We start from the raw sequence: 17,782 nt of genomic DNA, 5'->3' as shown, positions 1-17,782 counted from the left end.
ATTTAGTGTAGAGATATAATATATATATATATATATGTATATATATTACACTTATAATGCAAGAGGGTATTTAAATAATTTTTTTGTTTAGGCAATTAACTACAGCTTAAAGAATTGACAAAAAACTTCGGAGTTTTTAAGTATTCTAAAATACTTACCAAATGACTTTGAAACTTGAATTTTGATGGAGTCACCTAAAAGATTTTCTCTATTTTTGATTCCGGTTCCATGTCAACCTGTCAATCCGTTTGTTTCCCATTTCATTCAGCGCTGTATATCCAATAGATAACCCAATCACTAAACCACATCCATACCCAATCAATACGATTTTCCAAACAGATATACCATCTACCTAGGAATCTTCGTCTTCTTAGGGGGTGGCATTCCAAGATCAACTTCATTGCATTTCCTTGTCAAAGGTGGCGCACACAATCTTGGGTTCCCTTTGAAAGAATCGTTTGAAAATGTATAGAATTGTAGCTTTGTGGTAAGCTTCCCTCAAGTTGGTTGTAAGAGAGATTCAATACTTCACTGCAAGTTAGGCTTGTAAGCTGTGGAGGAATCTTTCCGGAGAGTTTGTTCTGGGAGAGGTCCAACGACTCAAGCTTAGTTAAGTTTCCAAGTGCTAAAGGGATTGGGCCAAGGAAGCTGTTGTAGGACAAGTTTAGCGCGTTGAGTGACTAGAGGTTTTGTATTTCTTCCGGTATTCTCCTATGGAAACTATTATTGGAAAGGCCAAGACAAGCAAAAATGGTTAAGATTTTCTTGTAAAAAATTTCAAACCCTTTATTTACAATTGTTGTAGAGTCCTGGTAGTACTTGTCTCCAATGTAATTATTAAGAAACGAAAGATTTGAAACTCCAGATCTATGAAAAGGAGGGATTAAGCCACTAAAATTATTAATTGCTAAACTCAATTTCACAAGATTTGTAAGATTTGCAATTGATGATGGAATTTGTCCAAAGAAACTGCAATTATGGAGACTTAAAATTGTCAAAAATTTGAGACTACTAATTGAGTCTGGTAGTTTTCCACCGAAATTTATAGAAAAAATCCTTAAGATCCGTAAAGCATTGTTTAATGGAAATTCTGGCAACTGACCTTCAAGATTGTAATTTTTTAAAATGTCAATGCTTCGTATTTTTGGCAATGAGAAAACTTTTGTTGGAAAATGTCCACTCAAATTACAAATCATTAAATTGCAAGAAACCAAATGAGAGGAAATTTTCAAGAAATTGGGAGGCAAGTAAGAGATCGAATTCCCACGAAGGACAAATTTGGAAAGGAAAGGAAGTTTTGAGAATGAAGAACAAAATGGCCCTGTCAAACCATAGTTTGATAGACTTAACACATGCAGGTTAGGAAGAATTATGGATGTGGTTCACACCATTTAGTACTTTGAGTTGAAATGTTCACACTGTCCAGGTAGAGCTCTGTAAGAGGTTTCAAAATTTGGATTAATGTCTTGAAGTTTGGGTTTTTTAGTTTCAGAGGTTGTTCAAGTTGAAAGGCAGATGGTTTGGATCAAGAATTTGCAAATATCTTAGATAGAAAGAATCTTGATCAGATAGATCAAGAGAGACTAACTTTGTTTCGTATGAAATCCCCACTGAAATTTGGTCATGGAAACATGAGTTTGAAAGATTGAGATGAGTTAAATTTATGAGTCTATCAAACTTATATTGAAACAGAGTAGTATTAAAATTGTTTCCGGCAAGATTAAGACGTTGAAGATGATGGAGATTGAAAATGGAGTGAAAGCAGCCTGAAAGATTTTTGTAACTGAGATCAACCCCAATCACATAACCAAGAGCATCACATGAAATTCCTTTCCAAGAGCAACAATCAGTGTTGGGATCCTAAAGCTCAACCTTGGAAGAGAATGTAAAATTCGGGGCATAGTAAAGATCATGGTGCAATTGCAGGAGAGCAGTTTTTTGGTCATCAAGGCACTGGTTTTGAAGATCAGTAGGAGAACAGTAAAAAGATAGAATAAGAGATACAAAGCATGAAAAGAGAAATAAGGTAGGCAAAAAGAGTGAAATCAAGATACGAAGATTATATTGCTATTGCCGAAACCTTTTATTTCGAAGTAAGTTAATAATTTAAAAAAAAAAGTGTTTTTGTTGATTTCAAAAACTATAATATTCTTTTTTTTTTTTTTTAACTTAGTACTAAGAAAGTGATTTAAACGCGTATGAAAGAGTTGAATGTGCAACTTACTCACTCATCAAAACACCTATTTAACTAATTTGATGATTGCTTTTAGAATGATTAGCCATACATAATATTTGTAGTCTCACATTTTGCTTGAATTGTAGAGATTATGATTAAAAACTTGTTAAGAAACAGCCAACGAATAAACTAATCAGCCTGTTAAGAAAGAAAATCTGACCGGCCGATTGACCTACTTGTAATAATGAATTTGATGACTTATTAATTTTAAGTACAATGCATTTTTTTCTTATTTTTTAAGTACAAATACTTAATTATTATTTATTAATAGTTAAAAAAAAATTACATATGATGATGTTAAATATGATATGATAACACAATTAGAAAAAAGACACAAAAACGATATAATTAAAATTTTAACAAAAGTCATTTGAGTTTGATAAAAAAAAAAAAACCTAAAAATTAAATTGTGTTTAATATATTAATATGAATTGTGACATAATAACTTTTGTATTTTATATATGTTCAACGTAAATATACGAATTTAGTAGATCTAATAAAAATGTCAATTAAAATTGGATCAAAATATTTTTTTTTTTTGAAAATAGAGTTAGGTTGAAAATGGATTTAAAGTGTTTTACTTTGTCTTGTTATCCACATAATATTTCTATCTTTTTTTTTTCATTTTTTTTAAAAGTTTCAATTTTTGGGATTTCCTTTTTTTAAAATTTTTTATTTTTAGTTTTTTATCAGATAAATTTTATAATAAAAAAGTTAATTAAAAGAGAGGTGACAAAATAACCTGTATATGATGGGTTTCAATTGGTTTCAATTTAATTGGTGCATATTCTTTTAATTTGAGATAATTAGATTGAGCTCTTTTTTAAATCGAGCTCCAGAAAGAATAAGGTTATAATATTACGTTTTCAGCTTGAATGTGTATAAAAAATATATTTTTTATTTTTTATTCATTCTATATTTATATATATTTTTATTAAAAACATATTATTTAATATTTTAATTTAATAAATTTATTTGTCACCTTATTTGGTTTTTTTAGTCATTTTCATTTTTTAAAATTTTTTATGAGATAAATTTTATAAAGAAAAGAGTCAATAGAAGTAAAAATGACAAAACAACTTATATCTAACATGTTTCGGTTTATTACAATCCAATTGATATGATTTTTTTAAAAATAAAGATTGAGTTAAGTTTTATTTATTTATACAATTTAGATCAAGTCGAAATCAATTTTGATATATTCTATCTTGAACCTCCTTTAGATATATAAAAGAATATATTTTATTATTTATTATATTTATATTTATATTTATATTTATTATATTGATAAAAATATTATTTAATATCATAATTTAATAAAAAATTATATTTATATAATTAAATTGTAATTTATATTGAAAAATAAATACAATTACATTTGTCTATTGGTTATCATCTATTAAAATTTGATATAAAAATTTTACTTTGCTTACATTTAAGATATAATTTAAAAAATAAAAAATAATATCGTGACAAAACGTGGATCTAATTTTAATGAAAGTAACAATTATAGAAAAAAAAAAAAAAGCTTCTTCACTCTTTGGAAAATTCAATGGTTTCAACTTACAATCATAATTGAAGGTTAAAAGTGATTTGTTTTCAAGAGTATTTTTAGCCATATATTTTTATTACCCAACTTCGTATGTTGGTGCAATATGCACCATGCAAAGATATCCTTTTCTCTTTCAATACCGTAATAGATTTTTTTTAAGTGTTTACTTATAATATGTATAAAAAATTATAAATATAATTTTGAAATAATATATTATTATATTATTATAATTATTTGAAGTTTTTATATTTTGAAAAAAATTATAATTACATTATTATTAATATTATCAAATATAAATTATGTAATAATTAAACAATTAATCAATCAAAAATAATTGTTAATACTATTAAATTTATTTCGATGAATTTATTAATTTTGTCTCTAAAAATGATGTTTAGAGAAAAATTTTAAAGATGTCTATAGAAAAAATTTCTTTTAAATTTTATTTTTTATTTTTTAATATTTGAAGTGTCTATGAACATTGTACTCCAACCTTTGCATCCGACACTGTATACAAAAAACAATCGATACCCATGTATAGGATGATGATCAGCTATCACCGTAGGGATATCCAAGAATTCTTCCTTTGTTAGATCAAAAGCAGTGATGTGCTCATGTTTTTGTTTTGAACCATTTACAATTCCTTTGTAATAATATGATTTTAATACATCTTAAATTACAATATGAATAAAACTAAGTTATTAAATCACATAAAATAATAGATAAAATTAATAATTTTCATTTATCTTATTTTTTATTTTATATGATTTCATAATTATAATAAAATGTTTAATATAATATTTAAATTTTAAAAAATTTTAATGCGATAGTTGAACTAATCATACTAAAAATAAGAATCAAATTAATTAATAAATGATAATTTAAATATCAAATTAAAAATTTTAAATTTTAAATATAATATTAAATATTTTATTATAATTTAAATTATTCATAATATTAATTTTTGTAATATTTTTATGGGTATGCTCTGCTAAGCTACAACTTATTATAGAGGGATCTTTTTCCGCCGTTACAAAGTTGCTTAAAAAAAAAGTTGAGTTTGAACTAAACTTTTTTTAGCGAAAGATTAATTTTACGTTGATGAAAATATTAGAGACAGAGCCTTAAAAGGGCAGTATTTTTTTTATTTTTCTAAATATTCCTGATTCTACCTTATTTTTCCTTTTTTTTTAATTCTTCAAAAATTAATTATGGATGATGTTGGATCCATCGATCAAACCAGTCAAACAGGTTAAAACAGTAACCAGAGGTTTTGATTATTGGTCCGATTTAAAGCATTGTGTCTAGCAAGTTGGACCGATAAGAAATCGGTTTGATTATTTTGATTAATATTTAGTATTATTATTTTTCAAAAGTTAATCTAAATTGGAATTAATTTGAATTGAATTTTATTAATTAGATTTAATTTATTGATTTTTAAAAATTTATTTATTATTATTTTTATATTATTTTTTAAAGGGAATGATTAGCTTATATCACTATAAAATTTTTTAATTTTATATATTTTTTTAATTATTAATTTTAATTGATTTAAAAAATGAGATTAAATTATTTATTTATTTATTTATTCCATCTTTTGTATCAATTGAAATTAATTATAAAAAAATATAATTTTTTTATGTAATTTTATTTCTCTTTATTTTAAAATAAAAATTATTTTTATTTTATAAAATAATAAAATTTATATAAAAATTAATAAAAATATAATTTAGTTCGATTGAAATTTTTTTAATTTAATGAATCAAAAATCATTTGAATTGAATAAAAATATTTAATATTCGATCTGAATCAAATAAAAAAATTTATTATAATTTTTAATCGATTTTTGATTTCTCAATTCTTTGCATAGGCTTTCGGTTTATTTATTTTGTTTCCTCAGCCTTGCTGGCAGGACCTTTGCTCTAACAAAAATATGTTATATATTTTAATAAAAATTTGAAACTAACTAATGGTTAGGTTGCTGGGGTCGAACGCGCATCCCATGAGCAAAGTTTTTTTTTTATTTTACATAATTAGCGTATTTTTAATTTTTTCGTGCCTTTGAAACGAATGAGGCCCAAACTGACTAATCCTTGTTCTTCTCTTCACAGAATCCAGCATTCTGAAACGGAAAACCGAGGCTTTAAGGCAGTAGTTTCAACTGCTCATTCAACTGCCACCGTTTTTCACCACATAAATGGTTTCAAACGCTTCACTTTTTTCTTACCCTTCTCTTCTTCTTCTGTTGCTGCTTCTCTGTCTACTATGAAAAAGTGGAGACAACCAGTGGCTTCCTCAGTGCTAGAGCTTGGTGGAATCAGAATTGCTAGAGATGGTAACAAATTCCTACTTTTATGAACTTGGGTTTTGCTGTTATATGATTTTATTGACTTTTCCATGAACTGAGCCATTTCAGTATTTGCAGATATAGCATTTTGACTATGACTAGTAAATTGTTAAGAGTAATGGGTATTTTATCTCGTGTTTAAATCTGGGTTGGCAAAGGTTAATTGCATTTATGTGTTGCTTCTTTTTTAAATTTGCCCTTTGTGTGTGTTCAAGTTGTATTTGATAAGAAAGCTCAATTTATGGTGTTTTGATTTGGTATGTTTTGGAATGGAAGATGTATATAAGGTGATTAGTCTTGGTAGATTACACCTTTCTTCGAGTATGATGAATTGATTGAAAGTGTCAGCAATTGAAATCTATTGTTGAGTTTTTTGGTTTGAAAATTGGCATGGTATATGCTTTGATATTTTGTTATTGGTGAAATTTGATTCATCACTTTCTGTGTTTTCATAATTTATGAATGATTTAGTATTGTTTGGATGGTGGGATTTTGTAGATGTGGTGAGGGATGATCCAACAAACAGTGTTACGGACACAAATTTTTCAAAACATGGAATGCAGCTCCATAGAAGGAATAACCAGTCTCTTGGGATTCTGAAGAATGGAATGATATATGAGTCTTTTGATATTAATTACTCAAACATTTTTTATAAGTTTGGTGATCTCTGCCCAATTGTTTCAGTAAAACAGGTACAATGTTTGTCCACTATTGCCATTATTTTCTTTTCCTCCTTTATGTTCATCTGAATTGGCAAATACTATTGGATGGCAAAGGAACAGGTTTTGAGTTTAAATATTTTTGTGAAATTAATCTTATGCTCTGTTTTAGAATAATTGTATCTGAATTTCTATCTACATGGACTTTCGTAGATCACCAAAGGTTGTGTTTTAACTTAGAATTGCATATGTTACCATGTAGGCTTGAACCTCAGTGTGTGAGTGTGTGTGGTTTAGTGAGTGCAATGGGGAGAATAGTTTTGATCAAATATTGAGGCTATAGACATTTCTCCCTCCCTACATATGGCCCTTAAAGCATGTTGTTGTTCCAAAATATATGGGCTCTCTAGTCAACTTCTTAAATTGACCATGTGTTTTTGAATATCATTCAATCTCTCCAATCCAAAAAGGCTTGTACATTTCTGCAGAGCAGTTTTTGGAGCTCTGCAAGCACTATGACCAGCCAATAAAATGTTATTTTTCTCTTAATTTTTGGAGGATGTATTCAGTTATGATTTTAGCGTCATTTGATTTGTAAGTGTTGGAATGGTGAATGCAGTATTTGACAAAGGATGATCTCTTCTTGTTCAGTAATTTCAATTCCGATTATTCAATCGTGGGTGAAAGTAAATATATTGGGCATTGCGTTTTAGACCTCTTGTTCAGGTGAGTACTGTAAATATTTTGTGATTAGGATAAAAAATTTAATTCCTTCACTTTCTTACATCAATAGAAATTTATGATTTGGGTAAAAAATTTAGCATTTAGCCTTTCATGAGAGAAAGCTTGATCTTATCTATGGAAATTTAGTTATGACACCAGTTAGTGTGTTGATATTCTATCATTCATTACCTTAATTAATTGTAATAAGGATTTTGACTCACTTAGTTTAAAACCTTCTTTCAAGTGATTGAAGCAACAGTCGTAAATGACTTGAAGTTCATCTTGCTTGAGGCAAGGAACCTATAAAACCTTTGCTCTTGTTTCTGTTAAGATGACAGATTCAAGCGAGCCCCAGTATCCAGGAAAAGAACCTCAGCAATTTGAAACAGAATCTCAACAATCTGAACAAGGTAAAATTTGTTCCATTTTTTGTTCTTTTTAAAGGTGTATATGTATATTTACTTATATAGCTAACTCTTTGATTTTTCAGTCTGCAATTTCTTTAGGAAGTCAACAAAGGGCAAAAACATAAGGAAAAGGACAACAAATGGAGATGAAGACTCCAGAAATGGCACATCTCTGTTGCACAATCAGAAAAAGGATTTGAAGCCTGACAATATGTTATGCTTTTCAACTGGATCCTCCGGGAGTGCTGCTCCCACTGAATCAAATACAGAGACTGACAAACTGATTTTTGAATTTAAGTCTTTGAAGGAAATTCAAGATCAAAATGATAGCAGAGCTACAGCAACCTTAGAAACTGAGACTGAGTTTACAAAAGATGCTCGTGTTATACATGAAAAAGTTCTTAAACGAGCACAGGAGTCTTTGAAGGGGAAAAACACAAGCTCTGGGGAAGAGAAGTTGCATAAAGGAATGCATGGCTATGTGGATCATAAGGCTGGGTTTCGAAGAGAGCAAACAGGTGCCAGTGAGAAAGCTGGTGGCTCACATGGACCTATTAGGGCTTCTGCCCACATCAGTGTTTCAGCAAGATTTGATTATCAGCCTGACATCTGTAAAGACTACAAAGAAACTGGTTACCGTGGTTATGGAGATTCATGTAAGTTTATGCATGATAGTGGATACTACAAGTCTGATGGCTGTTAGAAAAGGACTTGGAAGAAGCACAGAAAGCAAGGAAGAGAAATCTGGCTTTGGGTGGCGATGATGATGACAAGGCAGGGGTAGACCAGAGTGATGATGATGATGATGATTTGTTGCCCTTTGCATGTTTTATTTGCCTGCAGCCTTTTGTGGATCCTGTTGTTACTAAGTGCAACCACTACTTCTGTGAGCATTGTGCTCTAAAGGTACTCACATATGCCTTTTCATGTAGATTAATTTTTTTAATGTCTTTTTTGTGCTAGCTTAATATCTATTAGTTTTTTTAACATTTGTTGTTGATGCGTTACTTTGGCGCAAAACTTTTTTGGTTACGTACATACAAAGAATATTTTATGCGGACCAACTGTTTTTCAGCTTTAGAAATAGGACATATTTTAACTTTACATCGTCAACTTTTGGTGCCTCATGTCAGTATAGTTTACATTTTTATTCTCATTCGAATGTAAAATAACCAACTGCATCTTTTGGTTTTTCAGCATCATGCAAAGAATAAGAAATGCTTTGTATGCAACTAACCCACCCTTGGCATTTTCAATACTGCTCACCAGATAAGTATCCATTGATGCTTTGCTTCAACTCCTGCTGTCACGAACACTTTTATTTCTTTGTTTAGTGTTGTAGTGGAAGATTCACTTGTCTGAATACCTGATTAATCGAAATCATTTCCCTGCTTGAGCTTGGTGGAATTTTGGAATGATGAGCTCTTTAAAATCATTGTTGCTGCAGGCATGTGCGTTGGAATTTAGGTAAGCATTTTTTCTGCGTCATTCCACAACTGACTTATAAGTTGAGTGATTGTATTAAGCAGAGTAAGTTTTAAGTTTTTACATGCAGTTCCAAGAGTTGTCGAAAACAACTGAATGAGTAGACAATTGTAAACTTGTGATTTATATACAAAATTGGCATTCCTAATATGCCAACAAACCCTATTGCTGCCTTTAACCCATGAAGTAGCATTTCTTCTACCTAGAGATAGCAGTGCAATCCAGTATTAACTTTCCAAGAATCAGCATCCAACTTCACAACCTTCGTAATGGCCTTGAATTCAGCCTGATCAGATCAGAATCCAGGTCTCGATGACACATACTGGTAGGATCTAGGATGTTACTTCAAAGAGTTTAAGAATGTTGGATTGCAGGTAGTTTCAATTGGGTAGGGATGGCTAGTGGAAGCTGTGATTTTTTGTGGTATCCAATTCCAAAGCATAGAAAACATTAATGATTGGTTTTCTTCCTGGAAAAATACGGGTCCTGCATTAAATAAAAAAAAAAAGTGAAATTAGCTAGCAAACCTAAACTTAAACTCAAGAAATAGTAATCTTTTTTGTTTCCTTTTTTCCCTCTAAAATTTTCTTTTTTAGCATGAGTTTTTGTTTTCTTGTTTCCCTGTAAAATTTTCAAATGACTGAATTCATAAGAATAAACTATTTTTCTAGTTGATACTTACATTTCTAGTTAGAGAAGGATTCAAATGAGCAAGAACATAGGGCTGCACGAGGACACTTGTAGGAGAAAGCCTCTAGCGGCAAAGTCTTCATATATGCACGATCACTCTGTCCAATGTGGCTTTTGTCAACCCCAAAGTCATCAGATATCTTTTTACCTGCACCAATCTTCTAAACATAAATTCTGAGCTAATACTCAAAATAGGCTAAATGTCAGAAGGCTTGACAACCTTCCTGGTTTACAGCATCAAGGTGGCTACTAGAGAAAATACTACCTATAAAATGACCAGTGATTGAAAGATAGCATGTCGTCTATTACTTCATCTTTTAATTATGGATTAGTGGCTATATCAGAACACTTAGCACATCAATGTGAACATTGGCTATTTAGTTATGACGCTTTATTTCTATTAGATAGAGAATAAGTTACTGAAAGGATCCATTGGAATTCTAGAGAAGTGAGTATATATAAGTTACTGAATTATTGCCCTCATGTTTTTGTTTAGTCAAGGTCTATTCTTTATGCAAATCAATCATATAGCAATAAAGCTTACAACAAACCATTTGTTTTTGTCGTGGGAGTGCTGAAGCAAAGAAACAAAGGATGATATGGGATTAAAGTTGAATAAAATAATAAAGGAAATATTTCAATCTTTCTCGCCATGGTCAAATCTATAGTTGTTAGGGACAATAAAATACTATCGAAGTTAGTTTGGAATTGTCGAGCTTGATGCCTGGAACTGGAAGCTTTGTTATTTTCTTTTCGTTGTTTTTTTCTCTGTAGTGATGTAGCAGTTAATAAAGGAATAAAGCATCTTAGCTTGAGCTTGGTCTGTGAAGATTTTTCTGTGTTAGGAGATGTAACTTCTAGTTTTGGCAGCTAAAGTGGTAGGCGTAGTCATTGTTGTACATGCCATGGCTTATATCAAATACCTGCACTGCAAATAGTTGAGTTGAATAATTGATATTGTTGATGTAATTCCTGGTCTGATAGTCGAAAGTTTTACTGGAGGTTGAGAAGGAGAGTTTGTGTGACCTATCACATGGTAGAAAGTCAGTGTGCCAAAAATGTTATTTTGAGGCATTCCCCAACGCTCAAGTTAAGTTAGTAAGGTATACCAGAAGCAAGTAAATGAGAGAGAGTAAGAAGCAGTTAAAGAGAGTAGAGAGAGTTCAGTAGTGAATCATCTGTCTGGTCTGATTCTACTTTTTATACCTTTTAGATGATGACGTCGCAAACTGGGTTTTCATGTGTAAGACCTATTATGTGGCTGCTAACATGATCACTTAGGTATAACAATAATGAAGAGCTTAGAAGATAATAAGATTTTCGTTAACAATTTCTTTGGGTGAATGATTTTTATTAACCCAAAGAAAGCATTAAACAGTAAGCTATCAAAATGTCCAAGAACAATCAAATTTTGCAAAGTAATCAAACTAAGCAACATTAAGGAACCAGTCCCCAATTCAGACACATTTTGCTTTTGCTAAGCCAGAAATTATTAATAAAAACAGAGTTACAAAATGGGGTGAACAACAGGGGAACCCCATAACTCAGCAGTAAAACACCAACTTATAGACAGAACGGAAGACAAGCACAATACAACCAGACATGCTGCCACTCATCTTAGGTGAGCAGAAGAGAAAGAACTGAGACACAAGTACCGTAACACCAAGCCAAATACATTCAGACATAATTTCTGTTGTTGAAGAGGAAGACTGCAACTGAAGACTGCAATCTTGTTATTGAACTAAGCGAAAAGTAACTTCTGATAGTTGAAACAATAGCTTCTATATCTTTAGATGGCCTGCCAAACTTCGTTTGATTGTGCTTCTGCCAAATAAAATATACATGAGCATCCCAAGCCAATCTAATCAAGGACAATAGATGCCAAAGCTTTGCTTTGCTGTTAATATGGTTGACAGCCCAATCTAACTCAAAATGCCAGTCACCCACATGTCTTACAAATTACCAACTTGGAAACTCATGTTGTCATTTATAAAATGAGGTTAAGAATTCAAAGGACATATCCTAGGTTGCAGGCAATTTTTGTTTTCAGTTTTAAAAGCAATGCCAAGTTTAAAAAGGAAATGAGTTGTACTAAGTTGAAACCTTTTTTAATTAAATTTCAAAAGTAATCACTTTAGTCAAATATCAGTTAGTGCAATTATATATATATATATATATATATATATCACACTTATAATGCACGAAAGTATTTAAATAATTTTATTTGTTTAGGCAATTTACTACAGCTGAAAGAACCAATAAGAAAACTTTTGAGTGATTAAGTATTCTAGAATGCTTACCAAATGAATTTGAAACTTGAATTTTGATGGAATCACTTAGAAGATCTTCTCTATTTTTTATTCCGATTCCATGTAAACCTATCCATCCATTTGTTCCCCATCTCATTCAGCACTGTGTATCCAATAGATAACCCAATTACCAAACCACATCCATACCCAATCAATACGATTTTCCAAACAGATATACCATCTACCCATGAATCTTCATCTTCCTTAGGGTGTTGCATTCGAAGACCAACTTCATTGCATTTCTTTGTCAAAGGCGGCCCACACAATCTTGGGTTCCCTTTGTAAGAATCGTTTGGAAATGTACCAAATTGGTAGCTTTGTGGTATGCTTCCCTCAAGTTGGTTGTAAGAGAGATTCAATACTTCAAGAAAAGTTAGGCTTGCAAGCTGTGGAGGAATCTTTCCTGAGAGGTTGTTCTGGGAGAGGTCCAACGACTCAAGCTCAGTTAAGTTTCCGAGTGCTGAAGGGATTGGGCCAAGGAAGCTGTTGTAGGAGAAGTTTAGCGCTTTGAGTGACTTGAGGTTTTGTATTTCTTCCGGTATTCTCCCATGGAAACTATTATTGGAAAGGTCAAGACAAGCAAAGATGGTTAAGATTTTCTCGTAAAAAAGTTCAAACCCTTTATTCACAATTGTCACAGAGTCCTGGTAGTAATTATCTCCAATATAATCTGGCTTAGCTTGGTTGCCAACAATCATCATCCTCATTGCCTTCAAAGATTGAAAAAATCCAACAGGTAACTCACCTGAAAAGTTATTGGAAGCAAGGTCCAGTATGTGTAACTTTAGAAAAACATTTTCATCCTCAGAAATTTTAATCGGACCATAAAATCTATTTGCTCTTAGTACAAGAACCTTTAAAGAAGGCAATTTCACCAACCAAAAAGGAAATGTGTCTTGTATCATATTTTTTCCAACGTCCAAAACTTCAAGCTTCCCGCAATGGGCTAATGACCTCGGCAACTTCCCTTCCAGTTTATTCCCACCGAGTTTGAGTGACCTTAGTTGAGGGGCTTGAAAGAATTCAATTGGTAAATGACCAGAAAAATTATTGAAAGCAATGTCTAGTACATCCAAGTCTTGAAAATAATTTTTCACATGTTTAATTGGACCATAAAACTTATTTGCTCGCAATACAAGGACCATCAAAGCAGGCAATTTTCCCAACCACAAAGGGAATGTGTCGTACAGAGCATTGTTCCCAAGGTTTAAAACTCGAAGGATTGTGCAATTGGCTAGTGACCTTGGCAACTTCCCTTCCAATTTATTGTCATTGAGTTGTAGCCAATATAATTGGGTTGCTTTTGCAAAATCTGGTATGCTACCGCTGAAATTATTTTTTTGTAGATCCAAAGTGTCGAGAGAACTGATACTGCCCAAGCAACTTGGGATTGGCCCGCTTAATTTGTTAAAGGATGCATTAAAGGTCGCAAGTTGACTCAAATTGCAAATAGGTCTTGATAAAGAGCCTTGTGAAGAAGTTAGAGATTGGTTTAGTGAAAATTGGTCCAAAGAAGAGAGAGAATTGTTAGAAAGATCCAGATACCGCAAACTTTTCTTCCACACCCAGTTTGGTACTACACCACTTATTTTGTTATTTGAAAGGTTAAGACCTTCTAAACTAGTTTGACTCTTTAAAAACTCTGGAAACATACTTAGGTTACAGAATCGTAAACCCAAGTAACTCAAAATTGGAAAAGAGCAGTTTGCATCACCAAAAGGAAACTCTTTTGAAAAATCAATCGCATTGAAAGAAAGGTCTAACCTCAAAAGAGTGGTCTTCCACAACCAATTCGGCACAAAACCATGGATTTGGTTGTTAGAAAGATCTAGAGAAGCCAACTTGCCTTGTGTTTTGATGAATTCTGGAAATTCAGTAAAGTTGCATGAACTTAGGTATAGCACCTCTAATTGGGGAAAAGCGAGGCTTGTGATGTCGCTTTCAATTGATAAGCTCGTATTGGAAAGGTCAAGAACCCTTAAGTTCTTGAGTTGGGAGAACATGTCAAGCTTCGCAGAACTAAAGCTATTGTAGCCTAAAGACAATATTTCAATCAAGGAAGAAGATGCGTTGACAAACTCATCAATTTCACCGAACAATTGATTTCTCCTAACAATCAAGGCCTGCAATGATGGGAGAGTAAATAAAGAAGAATGTATTGATCCAGAGAGGTGGTTTCGCCACAAATAAAGATATGCAAGATTTGGAACTCCAGATCTGTGAAATGCAGGGATAAAACCACTGAAATTGTTATTGGACAGATCCAGTTCCACAAGATTAGTAAGATTTGCAATTGAAGATGGAATTTGTCCAAAGAACTTGCAACCTAGGAGATTTAAATTTGTCAAGAATTTGAGATTACCAATTGATTCTGGTAATTTTCCACTGAAATTTGTATAAGACATCGTTAAGATCCGTAAAGCATTGTTTAATAGAAATTCTGGCAACTGACCTCCAAGATTGTCATTTTCTGAAATGTCAATGCTTTGGATTTTTGGTAATAAGAAAACTTCTATTGGAAAATGCCCACTCAAATTGCAATTCACTAAACTGAGAGAAACCAAACGAGAGGAAATTTCCGAGAAATTAGGAGGCAAATAAGAGATCGAATTCCCACCAAGGAAAAGTTTGGAAAGAAAAGGAAGTCTTGAGAGTGAAGAACAAAATGGACTTGTCAAACCACAATTCGACAGACTTAGCACATGTAGGTTATGAAGTGCTATGGATGTGGCTTCACACCATTTAGTACTTTGAGTTGAAATGTTCACACTATCCAAGTAGAGCTCTGTAAGAGGTCTCAAATTTTGGATGAATGACTTGAAGTTTGGGTTTTCTAGTTTTAAAGGTTGATAAAGGTTGTAAGGAAAATCATCATACCAGAAATTTGGATCAAGAATTTGGTAATTTTGTAGATAGCAAGAATCTTGATTAGATAGATCAAGAGAGACTAACCTTGTTAAGTATGAAATCCCCACAGGAATTTGGCCATGGAAACATGAGTTTGAAAGGTTGAGATGAGTTAAATATGGGAGTTTGTCAAACTCATATTGAAACAGAGTGGAATTAAAATTGTTTCCAGCAAGATTAAGGTGTTGAAGATGATGGAGATTGAAAATGGAGTGAAAGCTGCCTGAAAGATTTTTGTAACTGAGATCAATCCCAATCACATGACCAAAAGCATCGCATGTAATTCCTTTCCAAGAGCAACAATTAGTGTTGAGATCCCAAAGCTCAACTTCGGTAGAGAAAGTAAAATTTGGAGCATAGTAAAGATCACGATGCAATTGCAACAGAGTAGATCTCTGGTCATCAAGGCACTGGTTTTGGAGATCAGTATAAGAAGGGGAAAAAGATAGCACAAGAGATACAAAGCATGAGAAGAAAAACAAGGTAGGAAAAATGAGTGAAATTAGGATATGAGGATTCTTCATGTTTTGTTGGCTCTCTATAAAAAAATGAAGGGAAGATTGTGGAGTTTGAGATTTCCATGCATGGTATATATAGACAAGTCCTTCACATTACATACTGTTATTGTAGCTATATATCTCCCTAGATATCAAGAGATAGGTTCAAATGCGTTTTTCCAACCACGTGTTTGTACAAATCATGAGTTTGAGCTTTTTCTGTAGAAGTTAAGTCAAAATAGGTGGAAGACAGACAGAAATATTTATTGCTTGTTCATTTTGAATTTTAAAGAATGAATAATAGGTTTGAATGATGATAAGGTTGATAGTTTTGCTTTTGTAAATTAATCTTTGTCGCTATATTTTCCCCTTTCTTCCCACTGTTTATTTCATATTATGCATTCATGCAAAAAAACAAATTAAAAAAAAATAATTTTCTCAAGTAATAGTATTACAAGTAGATCGGTAGTAAAGTATTTCTTCACTACTAAAAAATAATAAAAATTTTCACTAAGTTTAACATCTAAAGAGAAGTAAAACTTGCAAAGATTAATGAGTCAACTCAACTTTGTTATTATGAAATTAGATGGAACACTTCTTTTTTTTTTTTTTGAAAATCCTAATTAATAAGTTTGTTTCTTCTTCTTCTTCTTCTTCAATTCAACGTTTGAATCTCCTTTTGTTTCCTTGATCAACTTCCTCAAAAGTATCTATTTCTTTTTTTTTTTTTTTCTAAATATGCATTCAGAGAAAAAAATAATTACTTTAACAATTCTTTCTTTATAATAGTATGCGTTATTCTTTGGTCATGATAAAGTTTATCCTAGCACCATTCGATTAATAATTAAGAAAAAAGGATATCATTTAGTCATATGGATACCATTTGGTGCTTTTTTTTTTGCAAAACTTGTAATATGGCATCACATGTTGTAAAAATATTGCCTACCTAACCTGAAAATCTAAAGCAAAAGTATGAATGAAATGAAACGAAGGCAAAAGATGACAGCATGCAGGAAACATCTAGGCAACAAAGTGAAATTGCTGAAAATGAGTTTCCAAGCATTCAGATTTCGCTTGTATATTGATGTCAAGTCAGAGGAAATAATGGGATCTGAGACAGGAGCTTAGCTTTAGACCGTGCTTCACCTTCCAATCCATTCGATTAGATTTGATTGATTGCTTCTCTCTTGATATTCTGTTTAGGGATAGTGATAGATAGTAAATAATTGAATATTTGATATATTATTTTATATATACTATTTGTACTATTTAAAATTAGTTAATTCATTATTTATTGGAATAGTTAATTATCCACTCTTTAAAATTAGTTAATATACTATTTATTGTAATAATTTTATCTTAAATGTAATGGTTGATATAGTTAATAGTTTTATATCTATTATTTTTAATGTATTAGGTGAAGATATTACTTTATGTAATCGTCTTGAAATGTATTTCTAGATTATTGTTTGCAAAATCTTTTTATTAATCGTTGAGAATTCAAAACAACATATTAATAATTTAATATTGAATTTATCATATGTATAGCACTTTTTTATTATTTTTGTTTTTAATATTGTAAATGAATATTGGTTTGAATCATAAGAACTTAGAACATATAGATTCATATTTTATATTTTACAATACTTCAAATAAAAATATTAACCAATATTATTTTTAATGGGAATGACCCTTAATATTAATGAATAAATGAAAGTTACAAATGTGAACATTAGAAATATGAAAGGGACAAAATTATTGCTTTTTCATAGAACAAAAATTAATGGGATTTTCTAATAATGAATTAGTCTTCAATTCATCACGCGTGGATTTTTCTTGTTCTTGCCTCATATATATGTTTCTTGCTTTGCTTTGTCTAAAGTTGTTTCCTTTTCTTTAAAAAATCTTTAGAATTGGTCTAAAGTTGCTTTGTCTAATATCAGAAGCTTCTTTCGTCCTTCCATTATCTA

At 31.2% G+C, this 17,782-nt stretch overlaps 1 long non-coding RNA gene and 2 pseudogenes across 2 annotated transcripts in view; 1 reads left to right on the top strand and 2 right to left on the bottom strand.

The window, feature by feature from the left end:
* The window catches only part of LOC149511038 (uncharacterized), a 41,728-nt gene that overhangs the window by 11,533 nt on the left and 12,413 nt on the right, over positions 1-17,782 (bottom strand). The window lies entirely within an intron of this gene.
* LOC111279818 (zinc finger CCCH domain-containing protein 1-like) lies at positions 5,692-10,077 on the top strand (annotated as a pseudogene). Its single transcript, XR_016334837.1, has 5 exons — positions 5,692-6,123; positions 6,634-6,827; positions 7,414-7,927; positions 8,008-8,830; positions 9,122-10,077. The product of XR_016334837.1 is annotated as a zinc finger CCCH domain-containing protein 1-like (transcript).
* On the bottom strand, positions 9,612-15,842 carry LOC149511039 (receptor-like protein 7; annotated as a pseudogene).

The sequence above is a fragment of the Durio zibethinus genome, chromosome 27 (assembly GCF_047325235.1).
Source record: "Durio zibethinus cultivar Kanyao isolate XHJ-2024 chromosome 27, ASM4732523v1, whole genome shotgun sequence".
NCBI lineage: Eukaryota > Viridiplantae > Streptophyta > Magnoliopsida > Malvales > Malvaceae > Durio > Durio zibethinus.
This window is presented reverse-complemented; position numbering and strand designations above follow the sequence as displayed.